Below are 26,298 nucleotides of genomic sequence, written 5' to 3' on the forward strand. Positions count from 1 at the left end.
CGCTTTATGCATGATTGAATCGCATGTCCATCTGTATGAAAGCTCGAAGGATCGTGGAAACTAGTATAAAAACGAGAGAAATAAAATTAGGAAACGTTGCGGTAGAATAATCTCGTGGAGGCGTTCCACGATTTATACTCGATTTTCCTCGAGACGTTGCACGCATCGATTGCACGGGAATCGATCATTTACAGCCGGTCACAGTCGATACTTTCTTCTGAATCGGGAGCCTATAACAGAGAGGCGTATTTCGTGTCGAGCAGGTTGCATAAACCGCGCCTCCGTCCTCTGGTACAATTTGCGATTGCACCGGGAAGTACTTTAACATGCAACGTGAGGCTTAACCGGTAAAACAAGCAACTGATCGGTATTTACGATTCAAGAGAAATCTTTCTCGGGACAGGAGGCGGTGTTCTGTCTATCCGTCTGTGCATCCACTCCTTGCGTCCGTCAATCCGTTATAATTTCTCCGTTAATAGAATCCGAGATTTCGTAGCGAACCGTGCGACGCATTCGAAATCCGTCTCACCTCATCGTTTCTCTCTTGCCCCTCTGTTCTTCTTCCTTTTCATCTTTCTCCGGTGCTTTCTTTTTCCACTCTCCTTCGAAATCTGTGTTTCTTCGCTTCTTCCTTGATTTCCATCGCATCGTTGGCGTTTCGTGAATGATTTTAGAAATAGAAACGATCGATACGGGTGAAACATTCTTCCAAGAGGAGGGAATTGTATTCGATTGATGTAGAAATTTCCAAGGAAGCGTTGATCGATACCATCAAAAATTCAGACAACTCGCAAAAGGGAATTCCTGTCGTTCGATGAGTCGTTTATTCGAAAAATTTCCTGAAGGTGTTATTCGCTTATGGTTGATTCGCGACCAACATCCTCTGCGGTCGTCTTCGTGTGAGGCACGAAGATCCGCTCATTGTTTCTCTAATGCATATTGACTATTAACAGCGAGCCAATGTTCCTTATACGCGAGGATATAACTACGTCACGTCCTTATTCGATGGACGTCGTCTGATCGGCTACGTTCATCTTCGAGCCGTGTCCATATTCGGCTCACCCACCCACGGCACAATGCCAGCCGCATTCATAAAGCGGCTTACCAGTTTGGCGATCAATCGAATCGATTCGTATCGAATCGAGGCAATTGATACGCCGCGCGGACGCAAAATCGGAATCTAGTTGTCGGTATTCAACGGCCTCATCCAAGCCGGTAACGTTAGCCGAGATACTCGGCCTTAAAATAGATCCTCAACGATACTCGTTGGAAACGTAATTAGCCGTCTACAGAAGTCGTTTAGCATTGTTTCCTTTTTTCCAATGGGAGATTGATCGTCAATTTTATCGGGAGGTTGAACTCGCGCAAAGCTCGGCGAGGCAAAAGCAAGCAAAGAAATGATGGAGGTCACTTTTCACCTGGAAAACGTGGAATCGAACAAAGTCGAGTGAAGAGGCAGCGATTGGAATGTTCGTCGCGAAAGCATCGAGCTCTCCTATTCCTCGGCCCGATAATTTGGACGTTGCACAGCGTGTCGTGGCGAAGTAACTGGCACATACACACCGCCACCGAAATACCGGCGTACAAGAGAGCCACCAGAGGAACGTGTACGGGGACACGAAGTGTACGTGTTCTGCGAGTGAGAGGCGATCGAGGGATAGATCCTCGGGAGCGTATGCTTCTGCTTCCGCGTGGACGGGCAATCGCCTTTGAGGAGCGCCCGCGCGATCACCAACCCCTCCACCTTTACACCCGCCTATTAATACTACTTGAAATTTTTAATTATTCGATTAGCTTGAATCTGTGGTATCGATCACTGGTGACCGCCACCAGCTGAGGGTCGGAAATATTAATAATGACCTAGGTATCGTCGTACGTATATTGCCAGCATTGAAATCATCGAATTTCTGTGTTACGTCTGGTATCAAGTTAACAATCGTCCGGATATTTATGAAGGATAATGTATTACGCGTCGAGGAAAGCTGTTCGCTCGAGCCACGCCACGGAACTCTCTCAGTCTTCTCCTCTCGTCTCTCTGGATGACCGGGGCCGATACACCCATGAGCATTCGAATCACGACGACGAAGCGGGCACGTAACAATTTCTGTTCTTGGGACTGGAGCCACTGGATGGATCGAGTCGATCCTTCCAGTTGGCCGTGTTGCACATCCGTGCTGCTGTCCCGTCTCGGACACGCGCGTTTTCGATCTTCCTTGTCGTCCGAGGAACGACCCCACCTTGGCGCAGCTTTCTTTTTCTACCCTCCTTCTACGAGCTATTCGATGGAACTCGATCTCCAACTCTCTGTTTGCAACATTGTTTCACGCGTAAGGGATGATGATCGTTAAGGTATTCGAGGATCTAGTCTGTACAGGTTGGATCTATTACGCGCATCATGGAGATGCAAGGATTTATCGGTACGCGAGAAGTGAAATTTATGCGATATTCAACTGGACGTTTTAATTTATCGCGATTCTACGTGATTCTTGTCCTTTCTTCGGGAATTTATCTTCGTAACGCAGACTCCAGGGGTCGACTGCTGGGTCAGGAAGTTCAGAATTTTACTTTTCTTCTAGACAGAGTTGTTTGCGAATAGTCTAGCGACATTAACCCTTAAACAATGTAGCCTAGGTCTATCGTAACTCTCAAACTTGTCGAATGTCGAACAAACTCCAACGATGTCGAATTTATGGAAATATGAAATAAAAAGGGTTAGGTTCGAGCGAGTACACGATAGAACAGAAATTTTCCAAATGATACCCCTTTCATCCCTCTGAAGATCGAAGACGAAGAGACGCGACAAAAGATGTATCAGTTTCTTGGAAACGTTTTGCGACTAGGTTCGCCGTTCCGAGAAAAGCATTGGTCGTTTCCCCGTTAGGTTCCCGGGTCCCGTGTCCCGTCGGGTCAACGTGTCCCAGGTTTCAATCGTCGATGACGATATTTCACCATTCGAGCGTCGCGGTGATCATGGTGCAAGATTTAAGTCTTGATTCACCGGGACGGGCATTGATACCCGGATCATGTACACGCTGAATTCTTATGCTAATGCGAGAAAGGAGCCGAGAAGACAATACATCCACATCCACACGGTGGTACGCTCTCCCGCATCTGTATACACTCTGCGTCCCGTATTCTGTATTCTGTCAAGTGAATTAATACAATCACGAGGACCGCCGGGTGATTTTAGATGCGGTGAGATCGTGATCGCCTCTACGCTCCGCTCCGCGCCACGCTTTATTGAGCTTTCTCAATCGGGAAAACACGAAGATCATCGTGACCTTGGAGAGTACATTTTCCAATGGTACAATCAAAGGATCCATCACCTCCTTGCATTAATAGTACAATTAAAGTTGAACTTGAGAGTTCTATTTTCGTTTCCAATCCTAGGAACCATTCGTCTGTTCTCAGTGATCCAACGAGGTGTCCATAAACCGTCATCTTCTTCGGGCGAATTTAATCGTCATTGGCCCGAGAGTCCTTTAATAACTCATCATACATATGCGAAAAACATTGCGCATAAGTTTCTTTTACGTGATTGATTTATTGAGTCGTTCGTTAAGAAAGTCATCGTACAAGCAACAGTCTCCGCGTGCCCCTTCCCCGTTCTTTCTCTGTAGCACACGTGGACGCTGCTTCCGGTTCGCCTGGTACCCGAACATTACGGTATCGACAACTTCCGGTCATCACTGCGAGCCGCCATTCCGTCCGGCGATCTTTTGAACCGAATACATATCTAAATCTACCGTGGCACGTATTTAGATAACGTGTGCTCCTTTTTTTTCTTCGAGCCTCGTTGATAACGGAAGTGGCGCTGGTAGGGCAACAAGAATCGCTGAATATTTGTCGAAATTCAATCGAGGTGTTAGATGATTATTTCTCTCATTTAACTTTTTTAGTTTATTTGTCGAAGATAGAACTGACGATGGTCTTTCAGTCGGACGATCCGCTCGGTTCGGGAAAATTACTGGTATCTGGAGTAGCTTTTCTTTTTCCACGATTGACCATTGACGCAGAAGAGAGAACAGTAGTTAAGAGCACACGATGTAACGGTCGTTCTGCCTGGCCAGGGTGGATGAGTGTAGCATTTCCCGTATTGCCATCGTAACTCGCGACTACCATCCGCGAAATGACAACTGCTAAACAATGGATAGAGGTTCTCGATCATCGACTCGAGGAATTTCGACTTTCTATCGATTCTATGGAAGGAACTGGCTTTACACACTCGCCTTATTTGTACCTGTTAATCGTCATAATTTTTGCAAAAATCTCTCAATTAAGATAACAGCCTTTAAATACATTATTCAAGAATAATGGCCCTTAATTGATCCATTAATTTTTTGGATCCCCAAGTGTTTCCAATTAATTTTCTATCTGTTCTCTGGTAAAAAGAAATGAAAATTTCGAGAGAGAACCACTGTGTTACTCAGAGAATCGAGATGGTTACCAATAATAGTTGCGACGTTAATCAGACTATATAAAATGATATATTTCTCGTCGAGAAATAGGCACAGAGAAAATTATTGTGAATTGCAGTGTCAGTAACGGAGCCATGCCTCGATTTCATAATCAAAGAAACTAGAAAATATTTTTCATTTTTATCAACCAAGGATTTTTTAAACAATTCTTCGTAAAAAAACATTGTTAAAAAAGAAAGAATGGTAACGAATTTATCAGCCAAGTTTTCCCTCATTTTGCTACCTCTCCGGCAGATGTCGCGGGCTTTCCTTAAATTCTTCAATGTATTTTATTCGAAATTGTTTGAAAAATTGTTACTACCAAAGTGCATACACATTGGCGAACTTCTGACTCAGAAACGATTTATATTCAGCACCGAACGTCGTATCGTCCGCGTCCATTATCTCATCATCGATTTCGTTTGATGTTACATCCTAGCGTTACAAGACCGATAACGCTGCGCGCTCGCGTTACTCGAGAGTTATCAATAATTTCTTTAAGATTCAATAGAATACAGGTGCAAAAGATAGCTTTTGCTTGCTGTAGCAATGAAAATTAATTACCTCTCGAGTAATTTAAGAAGACAATTTAACAGATGAAAAATTTTACCAATCTACGGAAACAGTTTCGAATAAAAGGTGTTCGTGCTTATCTATCGTTCGACGTAAGGAATTACGTTGACGGTGAATAGTTAAGATCGATTTAACGGAGCGATCGGTAAGGAAATGATTATCATCTCGAACGAACGTTCGGCAGACGAGTGGCCGTCGTGCCGTCTAGAAGAGGGAAACCGTAGAAGGTGGGAAACCTCTCTGGTTCTCCCAACTGCGAGCTAGGAATTAGCATTGCTTCTCTGGCATCTCTTCTCCGTCTGTCTCCTCCTCGTCTTTTGCTCCGCTTCCTCTTCTCCTCGAGCGGAAAAAACGTTCTCTCTCTCGGGGGGGAAAAAAAAAACGCCCCGCTTCCCGCGATTCTATCTTCCCTCTTTCGACCCGCTTACCTCAGCCTTCATCGCGTTTATCCGTTGAAAGCTGAATAATTTTCCAGCCATCCGCATCGTGCATGCGATCTTTTTCCTTTAAATGGAAAATTTGTTCGTGTATTTTATAACAAGTCACTCGTGAAAAAGGATCAGTTTACATTTGTTCGAAGTAGTTTCATCGATAAGAAAAATATCACTTCAAGTAACGAAATTAACCGTAGATTTTGTGCGAAAGTCTCTTCATCCGATTAAACCCCACCAGACCAACTATTCCGCACCACTAATCCATCTCTCTGTTGCCCTTTCGTTTCTCCCAGAAACGTGTTCTTTCCGTTTTCTCAATTTCCCTTTCCCGATGGTAGACACCTGTATCGGCGTAGGAGCGATCAATGAAGTAAGGGGGCTTTTACGAAATTCAAGGAAATCCAGCTTTCGAACGTTCACGTAGCACCGGCTTACTTACAATTAGTCTCGCGTGTAAATAAATGCGTGAAACGCGTCTAATCGTGTAACCGTCGATCAATCGGTTACCCCGTACACCTGCACGCGGCGCGTTACCTTTCGAAGACGCATCGGATTCATCGCTATGTAATACGTAATGCGAATTTCACCGAGTTTCGTGTCCCCTTTGCGCTTCTTTTCTTGCCCGAGAGTGCGACACGCCACGCATTGGGAGCAGCGACGACCGTACGATAGATTCTCCTCGGAACGCTATCTTCTTCTGAAACTTCTTCGATATTTTCATTTTTTTTGGAAATTAATTTTGTTCGAGGGTTAAAATTGAGGAAACGTTTTCTCAATGCGAATGATAAATCGGTTAGTTTCGGAAAGTAATCGATGGTACTCGTACCATGGAGAAAGAACTCGGATGTAACCCCAGTGGCACGTGTGCAGCCGGGCAAAAGCAGGAAATTCGTCGGAGGGATCGGAAGGTTTGGTCGATACGAATTCGTACGATCGAAATTTCGGTTAATCGAGCGGCCATACGTGGCCCCGGTGTTGGTGCAGACCCTGTAGCAAGAGAGGTAGACGTATGCACGCACGCATGCAGGCAGGCAGGCAGGCAGGCAGGCACCGCACGCACGCACGCACGCTGGTACGGGCGAGGGGACAGACCGACAGAGATAAAGAGCACTTCCGGAGGCGCACGGGGAGACCAAGGTCCGCGTATCTGTTGCTGCTGGCAAGGAGAGGCAGGAGAACCCGCGGGAGAGTCACACCTGAGTGCCCACGCTTCCTCTTATCCGTACACTCCCCGTCTCTCCCTTGTTCTCCAGTTGTCTCTCCCGGTCGGCGCCCCTCCGTTGCTCGCCACCGCTCAGCTCTTATCGAAGCCCTCTTCGTCGTTTCATGGGCTACTCCCCGTCCCTGGGGTACATTATCTCTCCTTTCTCTCTCTTTCTCTCTCTCTCTTCTCTTCTCTTTTTTTCTTTCTTTCCTGCCTCTCCTTCCTTCTGTTTCCCCCTCGTGCTCGCAAATGCCGTACTCCATCTCGTTCTACTCGGTAACCTGGCCTACGAACCCGGTACATATAATACGTTGAAATTGGTCACCGTGAACAACCACGTAGGGATTATCTCGGTACGAGCCGAGTGTTTCGAGGGCGCGGCTTCTATTCGCCTTATCATCGGAATCGCGAAATGTCATTGGAAATTTTCAGAGTAGATCACCGACGATCTGCGGATGTTGAAACGTCCCTTCTTACCTTATTATTGCTTCGCGAAGTGTACGACGATCGACGATACGTCATACGCGCCTTATAACGCTTTAATATAATCAACGTAGATAGGAAGATAAAGGTGGCGGCGTCGGGGCAAGGTTACCTATCGATAGTTGATCCAGGGAGGCATGTGCTCAATCATATCTTACTAATCGTCCTATGACAAGGGGGGAGGCAGCTTGTAACAACTGAATTAATAGGAGGCAAGCTATTGCGTGGCACGTTCGCATGCCTTTGCGTATGTACCTATATCACGCAATCTTATCGAATCGAGCTGATAAGCGCGCGTATTTTGGCACGTATAACACGACAGATCGATGGATCATCTTCGTTCAACAAATTATCTACTCGAAACGCGGCAAGTTAAATTGAAATGTCCCTGTTAATCCTTCGTAAGGGTTAAACGAATAACGTTAAAAAGAAACGGCGCACGGATATCGTGCTATTTATTATTACGGGCAAAACTAACAGGGAACCGTAACATTTCCATGATTCGTCACGGTTACTTCTCACGATTCACTTTCTACGCTCTTCTCACGCCCTGACACGTTTTAAATTCCGCCTGGCCGTCCGGCGAGCCGATCCCGAAAACGGTCTCGATTCTCATTTCGTAAGCAGATAATCTTTCCTCCGCCAGTCGTGCGTTCGTGGCGGTTAAAAGAGAGGCAGGAAAATTCAGCGCGCATACATATGCATGTGAATCGGCTTCAATTTAACCGTGGACATTCAGGGATACGTAATCCTAGCTCGATTCTCGATTCCGAATCCGTCGTCGAGGAGGAAAGGTCTCGAGAAACAATGAAGAAGGAACGAGGTAGCGTGTTAGAACCGATGAAGGGACAAACAGACAGACAGACGTACAGGTTGTTACGATCCGAGTGGGGGAGAGGGAAAAGACGGAATTTGATGGAATATAAACTTCTCATCCTCCGTTCTCCAACTTCTCCGGACGTAGTTCTCCTTAATCGAAGGAGGATGTGGAGTCGGTTAAGCCGAAGTCAGTCAGTCAGTTTCATTTGAACGTCAGCTGCCCGGATGTCTCCCCCATCTGTGGGACTCGTGTTGCAGGGAACAGAGGCACCCATGTGAGACACCTTCTCCTCCGTGCTCACTCACTCGTCTGCTCGCTCAGGTGGACCTACACACCGGTTTGCACGTGTGTGCGGGGTTTAATGCGCGCCTATCTCCACGGACGTGGATACATCTGGACGAGAAACGCATCTGCGAATCCTATGCTTCGCCTGCTTCGCGAAAATTTCTTAGATCTACAGAAAATATGGGTCTCGTTACCTTCACCCTTACCAGTCTCGATAGGATCAATTTCAAGGAGATAAATGGAAACGTTTCACGGCTGGAAGTTTCATTTCACTTTGGAATGAGTTTAGCACGAGGGAAAATCTAGATGATTCGACGTTCAGAGGAACTGTAGAAATATCAAAGGGAATATCTTGTAACTCTCTCGTCGGGAAGAGTGGAATAAAGTCGCTGCACCGAGTTCGTAACTCAGCTTCTAAGGCTTCAAACACTTTCCCAAGCGCTTGCATCACCTGTCGCGACTTAACAATTGACTTTTTAACGTTGCCAAGCGTCCGTTCGATCGAAGTTTTCTGAATTCCATCGCGTTCCCTCGTTTCCAAACGCTGTAAAGGAAACGCGTTTCTTCCCGCCCCTCTTTTCTTTCGTATTCATTAACTCGACGCTTCGAGAAGACTTGGACGAGGTCCGTTGATGAGTTTTTAGGATGGCCGTTAAAGAGGATGAATAATTCACGCGTGGACGGTATAGGTGAAAAGGTCAGTAATCAAGGGTCATCCGACGCATAATCAGGCCGTTTGTTTATTCGATCTCGGGAGCGTATCAGCCGGCTAGAACGATCGAATACATATGCATTTTAATTCGGCGACCGAACGCGACCACGATTTATGCTCGATGAACAATGAAAATCGTGGCTGTTATGATCGAAAACTCGATGCAACGGTGGAGGATGTTTACCGTCAATTCCACACCGGTTCTCCCCTCGATTCCTCCCTTAATTATCCATACCAAGGATTATACTGCATTAAGAAGAATACCCACCTTTATTCCGACGCTTTGCATTTTTTATGCCCTCTTACTTACGTCCGCTTATAGGAAGTCGTGCGTCATTGTAAGATCACGGTGATACAATATTTGAGTAAAACGGGAGCGCGAAGGCGATTGGAGAATAAATTTCGTTGAAAATTATGGAATGAAATTATGCAGCAGAAGCGAAGGTGCAGGTTGCCATGCCGATCGATTAACAAATGCATTTTCAACCACTACTTTCGCCAATAATTCACACTTCTCTGCAACATTTTGCCAAATTTCACGCTATACTTGCGCGTGGTTACACTGTAACTTTGCATGTTAGACAGCCGACGAATTTATGGACGATTCAGACGGCAATTACCGTGGACGTCGCGTCGTTTATTACTCTTTACATTAATTGCCATTCATTTGTTACCTATTTTAAAGGTGCGACGAAATACGGGGACATTATTTTAATTGCGTCGGATCAGTAATTCTGGCCTTTCCACTCGATTATTGAACGTTACATAATTGAACGATTTATTGCATTTACAGGGTGTCTTGTTTGAATCCGTTCAAACAATTGCAAAACTTAACATTAATATCGTAAAGCCCTTTTTAGTTGTTTAATAAAATTTCGCTCGGTCACAGTTGTTAATGAAACGTCAAGGTTGCGTTATACATACGTATGTTAATTTTTGTAATTACGAAAATGCGTTGATGTCTGCGAGGATAGTCGAAGCGTGCAAGAGTACGATACAAAAAAGGAGTGACCGTGCACATCTGTCGGTGTTCTAGAGAAAATTTCGCGGGTTTGGCGATTTTTCGAACGTTTCGCGTTCCCTGTTACACGTGGCACGGAAATATTAGCGCCGCATCCGTTTTCCAAGAAGCGTTCTCGTATTATAACGGCGACAACTTGCTTCGATGACACCGGTGCAAATATAGCAGATCGCGTATCACAAAAGGCAAGTTGATAAAACGAGAAGCATAACTTCTCCACGGAAGATATTCATCGCGCGCTAACCGTGTCGCGCTTGAAATTCTTCGACGTTCTCTTCGAAAATTTCACCTGATTTTATATCGATATCAGAAACGACGAGCGTAGAATAATTTTCATTACAAAATTTGAATGATCGGTAAAGGAACAAAGACGAAAGAAAGTGCATGGATGCATCGCTGAGAGTACAGCAGGTTGTGGAACGGTCGCGGAAGATGAAGGAAAGAGGGAAACTTTATAAGAAACGCTTCCGGATGTGGGAATTCTAATCTTGATCAATTCTCGTGGCGAGATAACCGACTTAACGCATTCGTGCGTTCGCTGAGAAGTTATGGAAATGTTGCCTTCCGACCGTTTGACACCAACGTCCTCTTTTATTCGGACATTAGATCAAATTGTAGAATTAATTATTAGACACTCGATGAATTTACCAACTATCCGTTACCTCCCACGAACGGTTGGAGCGCGAAAATGGTAACAGAAGATCTATACCGGGTATACATAAATAATCGAACGGCCTATCGAGTTCGGTTTTTCACGGAAACTCGGTATAGAACGATGGCGTCTGAATCGCGTGATAGCATCCGAGAACATTGAACTCTAAACGATGGCTGAGGAAAGACAAAAGTTTCCTAGCCTCCGCTTCACAGACACCTTTGCCTTACAATTTCCAAGCCGGCAAGTAGTAACGTCGATTCTTCGTTCCGTCTGCCGCTTACTTTCTATATTCTCGATTTCTTCCGAAACGAACCACGTCGATCGCATTTCTCATTAATTAACATTCAATGCAACATAGCGCGCGTTGGTTACTCGGGCCTTGGATGGACTTCTCGTTTCTGCCGTCAGCCATTTCGAGCGATCATTTTCAAACGATGTTGCAATTGCTGATTCGTCGAGAGATACGTTTGTTCAAGAGCAACCGGTGTACAGGGTGATGATGATTAATCGTGTATTTTATGTTAGCACTTTAGGGCGCGAATGTGAGACACGAAGCGAGAAACCCGGCTCGCTTGATATATATTTTCAATCGTCGAATTTTTTTTTTTTTTCATTTTTCAAATGCGAAACGATTCCGTGTAGCGGAAAGGAATGGTTACGTTACGGGTAATTTCAGCGCGTACAGAAGAAAAATCTCCATATACGACGAACGGGGAAAGAATACTCCCCTCGATGGCGCAATCGCGTCTGTCTAATCGTTAATGTGGGAGCTGAAGAAGGTTGAGAAACGGAGTGATGTTTAAATGGTCGCCACAAAGTGGTTCGTACGCGTTCAGCATCGCCCACGTTGGGGTAAGGAAAGTGAGCGGAAGACAGGTGAACGCAGGTGAGCAACCAGACTGTGGAGAGGATGTGCACGCGGCTGAAACTGAGGAATCGACTTGCCCGAGGCTAGATTACCCGACTCCGCAAGATGCTTCACCGAGTCTATGTACATCTTTATCCAGCGTCGTACTAAATGTTCCTACGTTCAAACCTACGAAAGGTAAAATTCGAAAGTGATGAAGTCATTAGAAATCTAAATAATAACAGTAATCTAGAATCCTCTTACGAGAGGTTAACAGCGAATGATTATGCATCCAGACGATTTTCTGATAAAATCAACTCGTTAGGAGGAACAATCAAGCTTCCTAGCCGAAATGTTAAGACGATACGAGTTAAAGAGCTTCTAATGAACGCTGTGAAAGCAATAACGCTTAGCTCGCAAACGACCCATTAACGGATACCCCAAACGTTCTCAGAAAATTCTCCTAATAACTTTTCTCTGTCACGAATCGATATAAAAATATCGAATGCCAGGAAATATACGGCAGTGGATACGGGAGGCGGAGGCAAAACCGCAAAGAACCGCAACGAAATACACACTCGGTCATGCAGGGAGTATTCCTGGTAATGGAGGCGACCTTTTAGCATCGAAAGGAAGGCTTCGTTCGAAAGTAACGTTGTCATCGGGCTCGAAAAATGGCGTAGAGGAAGCGGCCGCAAGAGAGTGTTCGACCGCCATCGGCCAGGGGATGCATCAACATCAACGCTCACGTATACACACGGAGAGAAAAGAGTTGCGTGTTTGCGGGTGGTGCAGAGCACAACGAGAGGGAGAGAAATAGAGCACCCTTTCGCTCGTCCCTGGGGCTTCACGGGGCGCGGGGATGTCCCGTGGCTGCGGTTCCCGGAAATGGGTGGCTGGCTAGGACGCCAGGAAAGGAACACGCGTGAACACGGGTAGAAATAGAAATTCTACGACGATCTGCATCGATTCCTTCGAACGATCTCGAGTACTACACGTAACGTAGTTCATTCAAGGATGAAACTCGCGAGGACGTGGTATCTAATTGTCGAGAGCCGTTATTTATTCATGGTCTAAGCGACGTTCGTGAAACTTTCATCCATGATGGGAACATGCAACGTCAATGTTTACTTTGAAAATATACAGGTTGAGAGAAAAAGAATCGAAGATTTTAGGATGTTCCCGCCGTTCAATTAATTCCAGTTAATTCATAGGAAGTAGTCGTGCTGGAATCAAGTAGCATAGGAAAATCGTAGAGCAAAGGAGATAACGTGAAACGTATCGGAGGGGTTGGTGTCCGGCGGTGGTTGTCAGAAAAAAAGAAGAACGAAACGGGTGGATGGCGGTGGCGTGACTGGGTTCGGAGGGGATGGTGTGCTGGTGCTACTGCTGCTGGCGTCGCGGTCGGTCGGGGAGGGTCGGTAGGAAGGGTGGGACAGGTGGAGAGCAACTCTCCACCGGTGACGTTTTAGCTCATGCGGAGGTAAAGGCGGCAACAGCAGAGGCGAGGTATTGACCGGTTGCCTCCCTAGCGGTAGCTTAGCAACCGTTTGTAGCCAACACACCTATGAAACCTTGGAGATCTGACTTTAGCCTACGGGCCACCCGTCCACCCACGCGGCCACCTCTTTCTCCCCCTTGAATCAGATTCCCCGGGTTCGTGGAAGAAGCGAACGCTCGATCATTAAGGCTTCCTCGCAAGTTCTCGCATTCGTACCTCCGCCCACGTCACGAATCTGCTCCCCCCCCCGACGACAGGGTAGGCCAGATGGTTATTACCACCATCGAATCATCCTCGTGTCAGTCGAAATTCTACTCTCAACGATCGGACTGTTTGCGTTGATGATCTTAAGTTAATCACTGGATTGGATGAATTTTCAAAGGAACATTTCGGATTTCTTCGAAAATTATTATCGATCCGACCAGAGGGAGAATTATCAAACGTTAATCGAAAGGTAGGAAGAGGATGGAAACGATGGTTATCCAGGATCAGAAGCACACACTGCGGCAGACAGTAGCCGACGACGACGACGGCTCGTTGGATGAGTAATAAATTGGTCAATCGAGGGTGTGGTTACGGCTGGAACTAGCCCAGGTTGCCAGGCTACGAAACCACCTACCTCGGATCCTCGTCGCCACACTGGCGAACTTTCGAGTCCTCCTTTGTCACGTTTCCTACTACGCGAGCCTGCAAATATTTCTTTTTTTTTTTTTTTTTCTACGATCATCGATAAAACAGACATTCGTTTCCTTCTTCGAAATATATACAAGTAGTTCATCGTCAGTTCGAATCTCCCAAACGAAGCCATTGGTCACCGCATCAGCTTCCAGAGCAATCGAAACCCTACGAAACGAGACCTAATCTTCGCTAAGAGAATAAGAACATAAGCCCGTTCCGCCGCAGAAACGGACGGTCGAGTGGTTCCCAAATTTTTCAGAACGTAATATTACGTCGACCGAGTCGATCCCCTGCAGCCGAGTTTAAATCGGTATCTGCGCCGTTACTTCACGTGCACCCACGATAGCTATACGTGTAGTTTCGACGAGCAGGTGTGGGTGTACAGTACGTAGGTATAGGCGACCATTATCCATAGCACATCCAATATGGTCCTCCTCGTGCTGGGAGTAAAATCAACCAGCCAGTCAGCCAGCCAGCCAGCCAACCAGCCAGCCGATCAATAACCGGGGACCTCGCCAGCTCCACGAGCTGTCTTCCGTCGAGTACACACCTTTCATGGAAATTGCGTTAACGTTGGCGCTCACCTGAGAAATCCACCGCGACCGATTGTCTGGAAAGACCATCGTCCTCGTAATCGTGTCCATTGTTCGGCCGCGAGATGACGACGGGAACGGGAATCGAGGCTAGCCTCGGATGTACCGAGGGACCAATTGGCATTTGCGTAACTGGGCGTCGTTGAAAACTGCTCTTAAGGTCTTATCGAATGGGAAATTAGCGGGCTCGTTGCGAAACTCCCTTCTCTACGCGCGCGTCTTTTTGGTTTAGCCATTTTACCCGGTTTGGTAATTCGCGTCGAGCTGTGGCTACGCATTGTTCGGTAGGGAACCTATGGTAACCGTTGAATTAATTCTTGCAAATCGTTGAAATTTTCTAAACGTTATTCGTATTCTTGGAAATATCCGTTGTTAGTTCTCGTCGCGATAACGATCGTCGAGGATCCAGCGTCTCTTCCTCTGTCTCGTGATCACGTAATCCTTTGTACACACAATTCTGATTTCATTAGCGACGATCGGCGGGCAGGGAAGCGAGGGGAAGGATTTAAATAGATGCCGTTAGTCATCGGAAAGTGACAAAGGTACACTTTAGAACAGTAGCAGAGGCTGCTGATGATCTTGGAAGCAGCAATGCGTAACGGCCACCGACAGTCCTCTCCATTGTTCCGCCTGTTGAATAAACACTAATACTGCTAACCCACGCTCTTGAAAGATACTACACCAGTTCCCACGATTCGCGAACACGCGAATTCAAGGTACCAGGCCGCGTTCTCCGTTCTGTCTTTGATTACAGGGATCTCGCATGACGCTACCACATCCGAGATCCGAGACCGCGTCGCGTCGTAATCAGTCTCCGAAGGAAATATGTTTTTCCCTAATTCGACGCCGGACATACGAGGATAGGTCGCCATTTAAACGTTTCGTGCAATTCATTCGGTTGCACTGTGTCATTCCCGGGCTTGCATGCGGAAATTTAATTGCACGATGCCTTACCGGGGAGTCCTGCAATCTGTGCGGGGGCGGTGTCGTTTTCTCGTTTCAAATATGCCGCGATAAATTGACCGAATTTCTATGGCGTTCGACTCCATAGAACGTTGACGAAAAATCATTTTTGTAAGTAAAGCTGCGATGCCACGAAGACTCCGCGTTTCGACTCGTGACCGGCACGACTCATTAACGACATTCCACGTTGTTGTCTGACTCATCGACAATACCTTAGGCTCATACAACTCTGCATACCTGAACACAGAAGCTCGTATTGTGATTTCGATCTCACGGAGCTGATAGGCTGCCTTTAATTACCCTTCGAACGGATAACTGTAATAAGCAATATTGTGATTCTAAGAATGCTTCTTGTCGATGTTGCCTCCTCATCTGTGGCATTTTCCGATGTCTTCTGATACGTCTTTCAGAGTTTGACAATTTTAACGTCTTCCCAGTTGATACGGGGGGCTAACGCGAGTCCACGGTCCGCGCTCGGCGCAGCTCATCTTCTTCATCGTTCTTTTCTTTTTTCGCGACTCGAACTGTAGTAGGCCGAATAACAGGATATACGGTGTCCGATGAACATCCTACAGTCTGCGTCTCTACCCGTTATCGACCAACCAGTGGACACGTTTGCACGCCGATAGCTGCACGCTTCGTTTCGATACACTGTGCGATAGTGTGGGTGGTCACCTACACGCAGGAAGAAAAATGTGACACTCGAATGTGTGTGTCTCGCTCTTGGAACACCTTGAAACTAGCTAGAGAACTGGAGCTAACTCTTTCAAATTTGGAGATGATCTCGTTACCGTGGATTAATGGTATCTTCGAGAAAAGGAAAATCTTTGTTTCTGATATTGTATAATCGTTTGGACGTCTCGTCATCGAGGAAAGTTACCGTTTCACGGTACAGCAACGTAGCAGAAAGAACAAAGGAACACTTTTGCCGCGGACAGAGCGAATGCTCGTAAGCCCCCTAGGTTTTCTCTCCTCTTGAAATTAAAAAGCATCTTCGAACCGTGACAGAACGCGGCCTGAACGAGCTCGAAAACAAAGATTTCTAAGTTTCATCAAGGTGTTCGTGCGCGTACCACCTCGGTTTGCACGAGTCAAAACAGTGGAATCATCTTGTAACTCGCACGCAACGAGCATCGTTGTAACTCGATAAGCTTGGAAAACGTTACCTCCGTACGCGTACCGAGATCAATAATTTTTCCTTTTCCTGGATTCTAACTTTCCTCGCGATTGAATTATTCATTTTGGGAAAGCAAATACTTTCTTCATAAATAATTGAACTATTCAACGTGTTCCGTAGTCTTATATCATACCGGTGATGGGAAAAAAAAAAAATTAGGGAAACCTTTTCGTTTGTATCTCCCCTCTGAAAAAAAAAGATGACTCTAAACCGTGACAAAGTAACATGATGAACTATATACAGGGACAATAGGTCGGCGGCCGAGTGGTACCGGCCTATTAGAGGGATGCTGTTCTGACATTTTAACAGTCTGGCATTTTGCCTCTCCCCTATACAATTTCCTATCTGATCATCGTAGCCCGTTATTAGAACATTTCCCGCCTTTCCGCACGATGTAATGCCGTCATCTCCGCTCCCCTTTCTGTCCCTGTATGTGTGCACTTCCCACACTCGGTTTCGGTGGCAGGCGCGTGCCAAAACCACCGTCTCGACACGAAACTCGGTCCCCTGGATAGAATTGCACTCTTCCACCGCGTCCAGCTTGTCATTTTCATCGTTGTATCAAATATTTGCCGTGTAGGTATCTGGTGGCCGGGGTAGTGTATTAATTGCTCGTCCAGGATAATCGTTTTCATGCCGGTCCAATTTGTTGGAGTGGACCGTGGATTGTTTATTTCTTAAACGAACCGATAGAATTGAATTTCGGTAAAATAAATTTTTAAAAAAATGAAGGAGCGTATCGTAAGGTGGTTCGTTCGCATCATCCGCTCGGTACTCTTCTCAGAGTCAGCTGTCTTCTGAGTACCCATACCTTCGATGACGATAATAAATATCCATTAATGCGGTCGTGGCGAGAAGGGGGAATAGTTATCGCATCGCGAGCTACACGGGCAGATGACTCGAGGAAGGTCCAGCTGCCTTCGATCAGTAGGTTATTGTCAGTTCCATCCGCCGCACCGCGGCGGCCAAAGATGTGGACGCATATGGGTTGCCTTAAAAAAAAAAAGAAAGAATAAACACGCGCGAGATGCTCGAAGCGATCAGCCTTACTCCTCGTGTAATTTATCACGTATAATTGATACAAACTTGTAAGCTGATTTCATTAAGCCGGATATTATAAACCTTTTTGAAGTAGGTACGCGAGAAAGTTGCCGATCGTTTCAATTAACTCGGCGGTATATCAAGAATATTATCACGACTGGAAAATGTGTGATCACGAGCGCCATCGGTGGGAAACTCATGGCGAATGGAAACTAAGATATCTTGTCGCCGATATGCATCTCGTTGTGCATTGCGAGCGGCCCAACTAAAAGGCAGCACCGATCGTTCTTGAAGCAGCAGGTGACATCCATGAATTTAAACGGACCTTCGCAGCCCATGAAAGGAACAGATGAGAGATGCGATCTTTATCTCTTCGCTCGAGCAGAACTTGATGTTGCGCGAAGAAAACGCGGTTCGGAAGGTCAACCGCGTAAGACGTTAAAGGGTTGAATATTTGAAAGACCAAAGAGATCCGACATTGGGACGCCGATGGGAAAGTAAAAGTGAAAAATTGTCTGAAAATATCTGCGGACGTATCTGGGTTAAGAGAACGCCGATGAGTCTGCACGAGAAGAAGTTAGGCCGCTCGGACGCCTGCTTCTTCGTCTCCTGGTGCAACGGTGATAAAAAAATTTTACGCAAGGATCTTCATCCGAGCAAGCATTGTTGGCTCAGCTGGCAGGTGCTACCCTTCATGCAACGGGATGAATACCGCGATATATACAACTCGAGAGAGCTGACTTACAACACAAGCGCAACGCAGGTCCCCGCATCTGCAAGATGGTCGTCGCGACGTTATATCGCGTTCGCAGATGCAACCTATCCATCTTGACATCCCTCGTTTCCACTTTTTATTGTCTTTCGCGCCGCGTCTCCTAATTATGCAATCGCTACCTACAGTGCATTGTTATCATTTATAACATGCCAGAGCGGAAAATGATAGATATAAAAAAAAAGAAATTTTTAAAAGATTGTATATTCTATCTTTTAAGAAGAAATCTGAAATATCTCGGAACTGATATATACCGTTCGTGCTATCAGTCTGAAAATTTTCCAGCCGTGAGCTGCAGATAAATCCGAGATCGATTAAGCAGATTGATCAAAGGTTCGGTGTTATGATCGATCAAGAAACATCTGGCAGAGAACGATAGAGAATCGATATCGATAATGGATACTCGAATGTCTGTAAGATTCGTTCTTCGGAAAGCAATGCTGGACATACGCGTTCTGGAGGAGAGAACTATTTGGTAGGTGATTAGTAGCAATAGTGATCGATTCTTACGATATCGATCCGACAAATTTTCCGTTGACTTTAGATAAAAGTTAGTAGTACGGGAAACTGTGAATGATAATCGTTGAAAGAAAAGTGTTCAACTTCCGGAAGAAAGAGGCAATTTCCGAGTCGGGCTACACGAGGTGGAAATTTCACCGGGTCCGATTGGCGAAGATAGAAGGCAAGGAGGGCAACGGCCAGACACACGAAGGATCTCGGTATTCACATCTTGAAGGCTGCCGGCACGCGTCTGCAGCAAGGTGTGCCTCTCACTTTATTCATCCAGCTCCGGTGTTCGGGCACAAGAGCAGCTGTTGCCGAGCGGGCGCGTGCCACCAGGTACCTATATAATAAACCGGCAGATAATGTCAGGGTGCGTGGCACCACGCTACCAAAGGCCCTTCGACTTCGCTCCGAGAGTCGAGAAACCGGCCGAGGAAGTTTCTTTTCTCCTTCCTTTTTTTACCCCGTCAAGGGGAGAGATCGCTTGTTTATCCTTCTTCCCAGATCGCATGTAGGTGGACCTATTCATCCTTCTTTCTCACCGTTTCCTAAACGGCCCCTTCTACTCGCTTTCGATCGATCGTTGACTTTTTCCTCTAATTCCCTTCCCAGGAATCGATCTTCCTCCCCATAATAGTTCGGGTTCGTGGGACCATGCTCGTTTGTTCTCGCGAAACAGCCTTTTTTCAAGGGTTGAGGAAGAAAAAAATTCGAAAAACATCTATCCTCTGTTTGGTCCATAGTATACGAATATAGAAGAGACACGTTCATCCCTTTCCATTTCCTGCTGTTTACTCTTCGCAGGCTTCTCGATGATTAAATTCATTTATCCACCGGGTAAACCGAAATCACAGGGGTTCGAAAGGGCACGAGAAGTCGGAAGGTTAAATTCGCCCCCATCCTGAGCGAACGAGCTAATAGGACTAAACAGAGTCGATAATCATCCCTCTACGCCCGTCGTTCGGGATCCACTCTCTTCGCCAGATTAATTATCTAATGTGGCTGCAACATCTGTCATCGCTTTATCGTGGTGGGTGCAGCTTCATTCAAGCTGCACCCACCCTTCTTATATTCTCTCTTTTTTTCTCGTTCTTCTTTGCGAAGCTTATTTAAATGTAAATTATTGCACGCGAATGCAAGTCTTAATTATCGTAACGTACCGATCGCGACTCTCTCCTATCCTATCAAGGTTTTCATTTTTAATCAATCGTCATTAAACTTGATTATCTGAATTCAGTTTCACCGATGCCTTCTTTAGCCGGTTATTTGTCAGCTCAGACAGAATTCGTTTAATCAAGATGTTAACGGATATGAAAAATAACTATTTTTCGTTAAAAATTGTTCAAATATTGTGGTTTCAATGATTGCCACGGTGAGCCGAATAATCGGCAAGCTGACCATCCACGATTCTATCTGGTGGCAATAAATTTCAGCGAACGTTCGTACCCCGCATGCGATTTGTAAGACAGCCACGCGAGCACGTGTTAAGAACGTTAACAGTTTATTTTCGGTCCTGCCTGCACGCATAGTTCGTTGACGACGCCTAATATATCCGATGCGTCGTCGAACGTCGGCGCCCGCATAAGCAAGCGTGGCACGCGTCACGACGCCTCGCCTCATCGCCGATAAACAAGGCGTTGTAGACGAAAACTAACGGGATTTAAAAACCAATCTATCTTCGATCTCCTCGTATCTTCTATACCTATGGAATTTTAACAAATTTCTTTCTTCGATCATTATTCTATTGTACTATATATTATTATAATACTGTTTAAACGATGAATTTACATGAGGAGGGGAACTGGTTAATAAGAATCGCGACTTAGAAGGCAAACGCTGTCGCTGCTAGGCCTACTTCATTGCGGTAACGGAAGTCTCTTGGCCAATCAATCCGTCGATTCTTGGTCAACGGGTCAGTCGGATCAAAGTGGAAGAGAAAATTAATGTCGCTCACCGGTGTGAAATATCGTTAACCGGTCTGCTAGAATCCTCCGATAGTCAATCACTATAAAACTTATCGCCTGGTTTGTTACTCGCTTTTTTCCGATTCGCTCGTTTCTTATTAAAGGTTAGGCTACTTATTACGTACCGGCATCGGCGTGTCTCTATTACCGGAATCTAAGTAACGAGGTATTTTCTCATATTATATGGCATGCGCGCATCTCGTATTATATGCGGGAGCAACAACGAGCCTTGTTGTTTAGAGCTAACTGTACCGTCTCGTTCGCTTTACAATTCACTAGCTACGTTTCTCAGACTCGAATGCGATCCGTGTGATCCGTGGAATAAAATGCTAGTAGAGTAACCAATAATATCTCGATCTTCTGGTACCACGATACCAGTTCCATTCATAAACCTTCGAAGTTACCTTACAACGAGTATTAAACGATCTACTCGCGGATAGCCATGAGGTTCGGCGATAAAAGCCGGTAGATCAGTGAGCTAATAAAAGCTACTCGAGTCTGCGAGTGGTTGGTAGGTGGATAGTGGTTGTTATAGGTTAGCGGGCAGGCAAGCAGGCAAGCGGGCAGACGAACAGACAAGCAAGCAAGTAAGCAAGCAGGCAGGCAGGCAGGCAGGCAAGTAGGCAGGTGCAACGCTGATGTTGCCTGAGGACTGAAACAGCTGTCGTCTTGCCCTGCCCTACTGCAGGCGCACGCGCCAACCGCATCCACATTTACATTACGTTGCGTTACCTTTCTCCCCGTTTCTCCTTCGCTTTTAATCGCTATCTCCTCTCTGTAACGGTCAACGATCCCTCGCGCGCAGATGAAAATGTCCCCTGGAAACGGGCCAATGACAGGCGTGATCGACGCCCGTTCGTTCAGCAGCTAACAACCCGTTGATGCACTTGTCGCGATGTCACGTGGACGAGGGACAAAAAAATTGATTGCCGAAATAATTGCCGACGATTTCTGTTTAAGGAAAGCGAAAGTAAGCCGGCCTTTTGATGTTGGAATCTCGTGCTGACATGTATACTCGTTTTTCTCTCGTTTCTTTTTCTTTTATACCCGACTCATTTCTTATTTTCAGGCGATAATTTAAATGCTTGACGAAATTAAGCGATTAGTGCTTTAATGTGTCTCGCTACAGATGTCCGTTTCTACTTTGCCAGTGAACGTATTGAAATGTTGATGGTCGCAGTAGAAACAGCTACGTCTAGTAAGACACCCGGCAATATCGACTATTAACTTGCCATTTTTCAACTATTAATAGGGTAACGTGTACAGTTGTTCATCCCTGTACAATGATTCACCCCTTTTCTAAAAAGGTAGGAAATATAATATGATACATTTTCTAATACATTGGACGAATGTCCTCGCTTACGTACACCAGCTCGAATAAAGATGTTTACGTGTCTATTAGTCGCTATCACTTCCTTGGCTGTTTATTACTACTTCGGTTCTTCGATAGAGCCGAGGAAGGACATTTTATCGTTTCTGTGCGCTCGTAAAAGAGGACGATTAACTTCGATTTCAAACGTACACTCTGTCGACTTTATTGACATTATTTTAACAAGTAATTCACTTGTTCCCCATCACCTGTTACTTATCGGCCGGGGAAATCCCATGGAAATGATTCATTGGTCACAGAGAATTCCATGGCGACCAATGTGCGCCATGGGAGACGAGGGTGCTCGTTGAAAGGCAGACCCTTTCGAGGACTTTTCGGCAAAAGTATTTAGGGGCGTTGATGCGTCGAGGCACGCCATTGGTTACAATTACAAATCATTCTTAAGCTATTCTCCTTGTTTTTATCAGTGCACGTGAAAAAGAGTCTTATCTGCTGTGTGGTTTTTTACATTTTTCACGTTCAGAATATTCACTCGAAAGACGCATATCATCAACGATGCGATGACAAATATGTTCAACTTCGTTTCGCATAGAATTTGCATGGATTAGAGAATCAATAGATGAATTCGTTTCCGTGAGAGTTTCCTTGTTCCTTTATTTTTTTCATTATTTTTCCTTGTATCGTATTCTATTCAAATGAAATTTTCTTCAGATGATCGGACGTTCGAATGGTCTAGTAATATCTTTCAAGGGAAAGACAGCTTGTTTCCCGGCTCGACAATGAAGAGCTGTCCGTAGAAGAAGAAGGGGCGAAAGGAAAAAGGGGGACGAACCGATACCGGTGGTTTATCGTTATCGGAAGCGTCTTTTCTGCGTCGTTCCTCCGCGGCCATCTTCGAACTCGTAGCTGCGAATAGAAACCTATCTAACGAATAGATTTCACTTATTACAATACGTCGTAGAATTTTCAAAATTTTTCTATATACGATTATCGCGAAGAAGATGTTGAATCGAAGATAGATCGTAGAATAAAGCAAACAGTTTCGAGTTTTATTAATCTGAAGGAAAGTCGGGGGAAATCGAAACGCGAGTTTTCGCAATCGCGCGCAATGAATAATGGCTGATGAACGGCCCTGCATCTTATTGGCCACGCCAATCGTTAACTAACGCGAATCTAACCGTGTTCTGTTCCTTCCACTTTCACTCGTGCCACGTGATATCTCTGTTTTCTTTTTTCACCGTGTAAGGGAACGGCTCGTCCTTTTTCTAGAGCTGATTTCTCGCCATTCCTCTTCTGCTAAATTAGACTACACTTTGCAATAATTCGTTCGAATAATCCTTCAGCCGTACTGTAATGTTTTAAACAAAATTTCCAGTCTAGAGAAAATAATATACATTATATTTCTTGAACATTATCTTACGAGTAACGTCAGTTAACAAGTACAGCGCTGATAAACAGCGTCGATTGAAGCGTTCGAATGGCGATGCCGGTCGTAGGATTTTTGCACACGTTCCGTTTGAATTGTTCGCTTTATTTTGTTCAGTCAACGTTACTCGAAAAATACTTGAAGGCAAATGATGAAATCTCGACGATTAAAACGAAGAAGCAAGGTGTTTCGTAGGGAAAATCGCGAGGAGAAAAATGAAGGAGCGGAGAAACGCGGTGGTTTACGTCCTCGCGCGTAAGCGAGCAACCGTATTTACATAACAGTCGGTGGATCTCGTAACCGAACGCGTTCGCGTGTGCGTTCGCCTGTATTCGTGGTCGTCATAACAGACGATGCTCGACTAGCGTCGAGGAAAGTCTCTTGCGCGATCACTTGCTTTCATAGAACAATCGAAAGGGTAGTCGTATCCAAAAGATACCCGAGTAGAACGAAACGATCGAACATTTCGGATCTCAAATCAATCGTTTCTCTTATCTATCATCCCTTAAAAAAAGTTTGCGTCGCTTTCAACTGGGTTTCGCGTATCACGAGTCACACGCCTTTCAATTAATTTCAATTCACCAAGAGACGGCGGAAGAAGAAAACTTTTTCCACGAGAAGTTTTCGACTTTATCGTGCAAAATATAACCGCAACGACCGTGTGGCGTGTGAGCTTGAACTTGAGATCGTTATACTTAAATGCACACGGTAGCTACGCCTAAATACCTAAATACTCTTACCTATATGACGCAGTGGCTTATGCGTTTGTTGCACGAACATTTATACATATATACGCGTGTATATAATACAGCCGACCAAACGGATCCGTTGATCCAAGCAACAATTGACTTGGTTAAACGATACCTATCGACGACTCGGTAACCAGAATCGTCAGGAGAGAAATGCTCGATGCGAGAAGGCCAAGAAAAAAAATAAGGAAAAAAAAGATAAGTTACAAAGATACGTATGCAAAAGAGGTATAAATTAACGGAGATAAGATAACAACATTTAAAAATGAAGGCAGGTAGTCGACTGTGTACGAAGTATTCGAGACTGCGAACGGTACGAAGAAAGAATTTCGATATTTTTCAATGAAAGAAATAGAAATGAAACCGAAATGGCCCTCTTTCAAAATGTAAGGTGTATCGTTTTCAAGCTGCAATCCAATCCCCTTGTACGACGATAAGTCAGTAAATAAACGTTGCCTCGTCATCGAAGGTACCATTAAAAGGAATTACATGGAGGAGATCGAAGAAAGTCGTTTCCATCCGAGAAGCAGGCCAGTCAGACATGAAAGGGTGACTCAGGATGAGCAAGGCAGCTATCGTGGAAGGATATTAAACTGGAAAATGAAGTCGATAGGATAATTCATCGGGGCAACTGCGAACGTACGGGGGTGAGAATGAAAGTTTACATGTAAGATGGGAAAATAGAGGAAGGGTGAAATTGATTCTCGTGTGGCATCAATGGCCCGAAACAAATCGTCAAAGTGGCGATTTTATGTTGTGGCCGGGTATCGCGATGGCAACCAACCTGGTGGCCATGGTAACGTTGCTAGCTCATTCGGGCTTTAATTCACAAACGTAGAGACGGCTGGCTGGCTGGCTGGCTGGCTGGCTGGTTCTCCGTTTGCGAGATATTCCGCTTCGATGAAAGAGGTCGAAGGGCGAGAGGGAAGCCGGTGAAAAAGCACGAGCCACCGGCGAGAGAAAGAGGAGAAAGAGGTAACGGATTGAGGGTGGACGAGAGTTGGAAAGAGAAGGGTGAGGAAAAAACGGGAGCGAGCTACTACAACCCCACGTGTGTTTCTCCAAGGGTCGCTATGGTGACGCTTCGGTGTTCGTTATAGTAATGGGTTGGGAGTTGCGCCGCGCCGGGAGGCGCTCCACTCTCCCACGCTCGTCGGGGACACCTGCTTTAACGATTATCCGCTTGAAAAAGGGAGAGGAAAATGGGGAAAAATGGACGGGAGAAGGGTCGGGTTTATCATCTACCACCACCTCGAATTTGCGTAATTTTTTTGCTTTACGAACTTGACGATTCAGACTCGAAACATCTCGATTACATTTCAAGAACGAAGGAATGAGATTCGGTCGCAGCTGCTGAAAAATCTTGCGCAATAATTCCAAGTCACGTTGATTCCTTTTCTTTCCGCAATCGCGATAAACGCGGCGTACACGTGACGCGTTTGGACACAGGTTCTGATTACTCAGTTGTTCCGTCCATCTTTGACGTTTCAAGTTTTCTATTTATCACCTTGACACGTGATCGTGATTTTATTTTCATCGCGCCATCTTTTGCCCTATTTACATCTGCTTTGATCCACATTACAGCGTCGTTAGTTACGAGTAAATCGAGCGTCGGTATCGAGTAGGGAACATAGAAAATTCGTCGAACATCTAACAACGGTTAATTGGTCGATGCTGTTAATAGTCGCGCAATTAACCGCGATAAGGAGGACGGCGTTAATGTTTTGTCCCGACATTTACTGCAGATACGTACATCGTAGCAAGAAAAACAGGAACCAAATAGCTGTGTACGGCAGCGATATATGTTCGCATAATGCCGGCCATTGGTTATATTTGGCATATCTAGAGCTGGAAACGAGTGACTCACTGTCTCCTATCTGCGGTGAACTCGTGGAAAAGAATTCGCATGTTCTGACGGAAAGTATTGCAAAAATAATATTGGAAAAACTAATTATTTAAAATATTTAAATTAAATTAAAATTAGGCTTCTCTCCATGGTCCGCCGTTTTCGTATACGCGTTATCGTTGAAGCACCCTGTAGAATGGCACATTATTCAGTCGCGACGCATCCCGCGCACCTCGGCAAACCATCGCCAACAGCAAAGAATC

The 26,298-nt window shown here is 45.5% G+C and overlaps 1 protein-coding gene across 2 annotated transcripts in view; it reads left to right on the top strand.

Moving 5' to 3' along the window:
- The window catches only part of LOC117607957 (uncharacterized), a 69,037-nt gene continuing 42,739 nt past the window's right edge, over positions 1-26,298 (top strand). For both annotated transcript variants that reach the window (XM_034332271.2, XM_034332272.2), the window contains exon 1: positions 1-26,298. This exon is cut by the window's right edge and continues 4,880 nt beyond it. The gene's annotated coding sequence lies outside the window, so the exon portion shown is untranslated.

Source organism: Osmia lignaria, chromosome 3 (genome assembly GCF_051020975.1).
Source record: "Osmia lignaria lignaria isolate PbOS001 chromosome 3, iyOsmLign1, whole genome shotgun sequence".
Taxonomy (NCBI): Eukaryota; Metazoa; Arthropoda; class Insecta; order Hymenoptera; family Megachilidae; genus Osmia; species Osmia lignaria.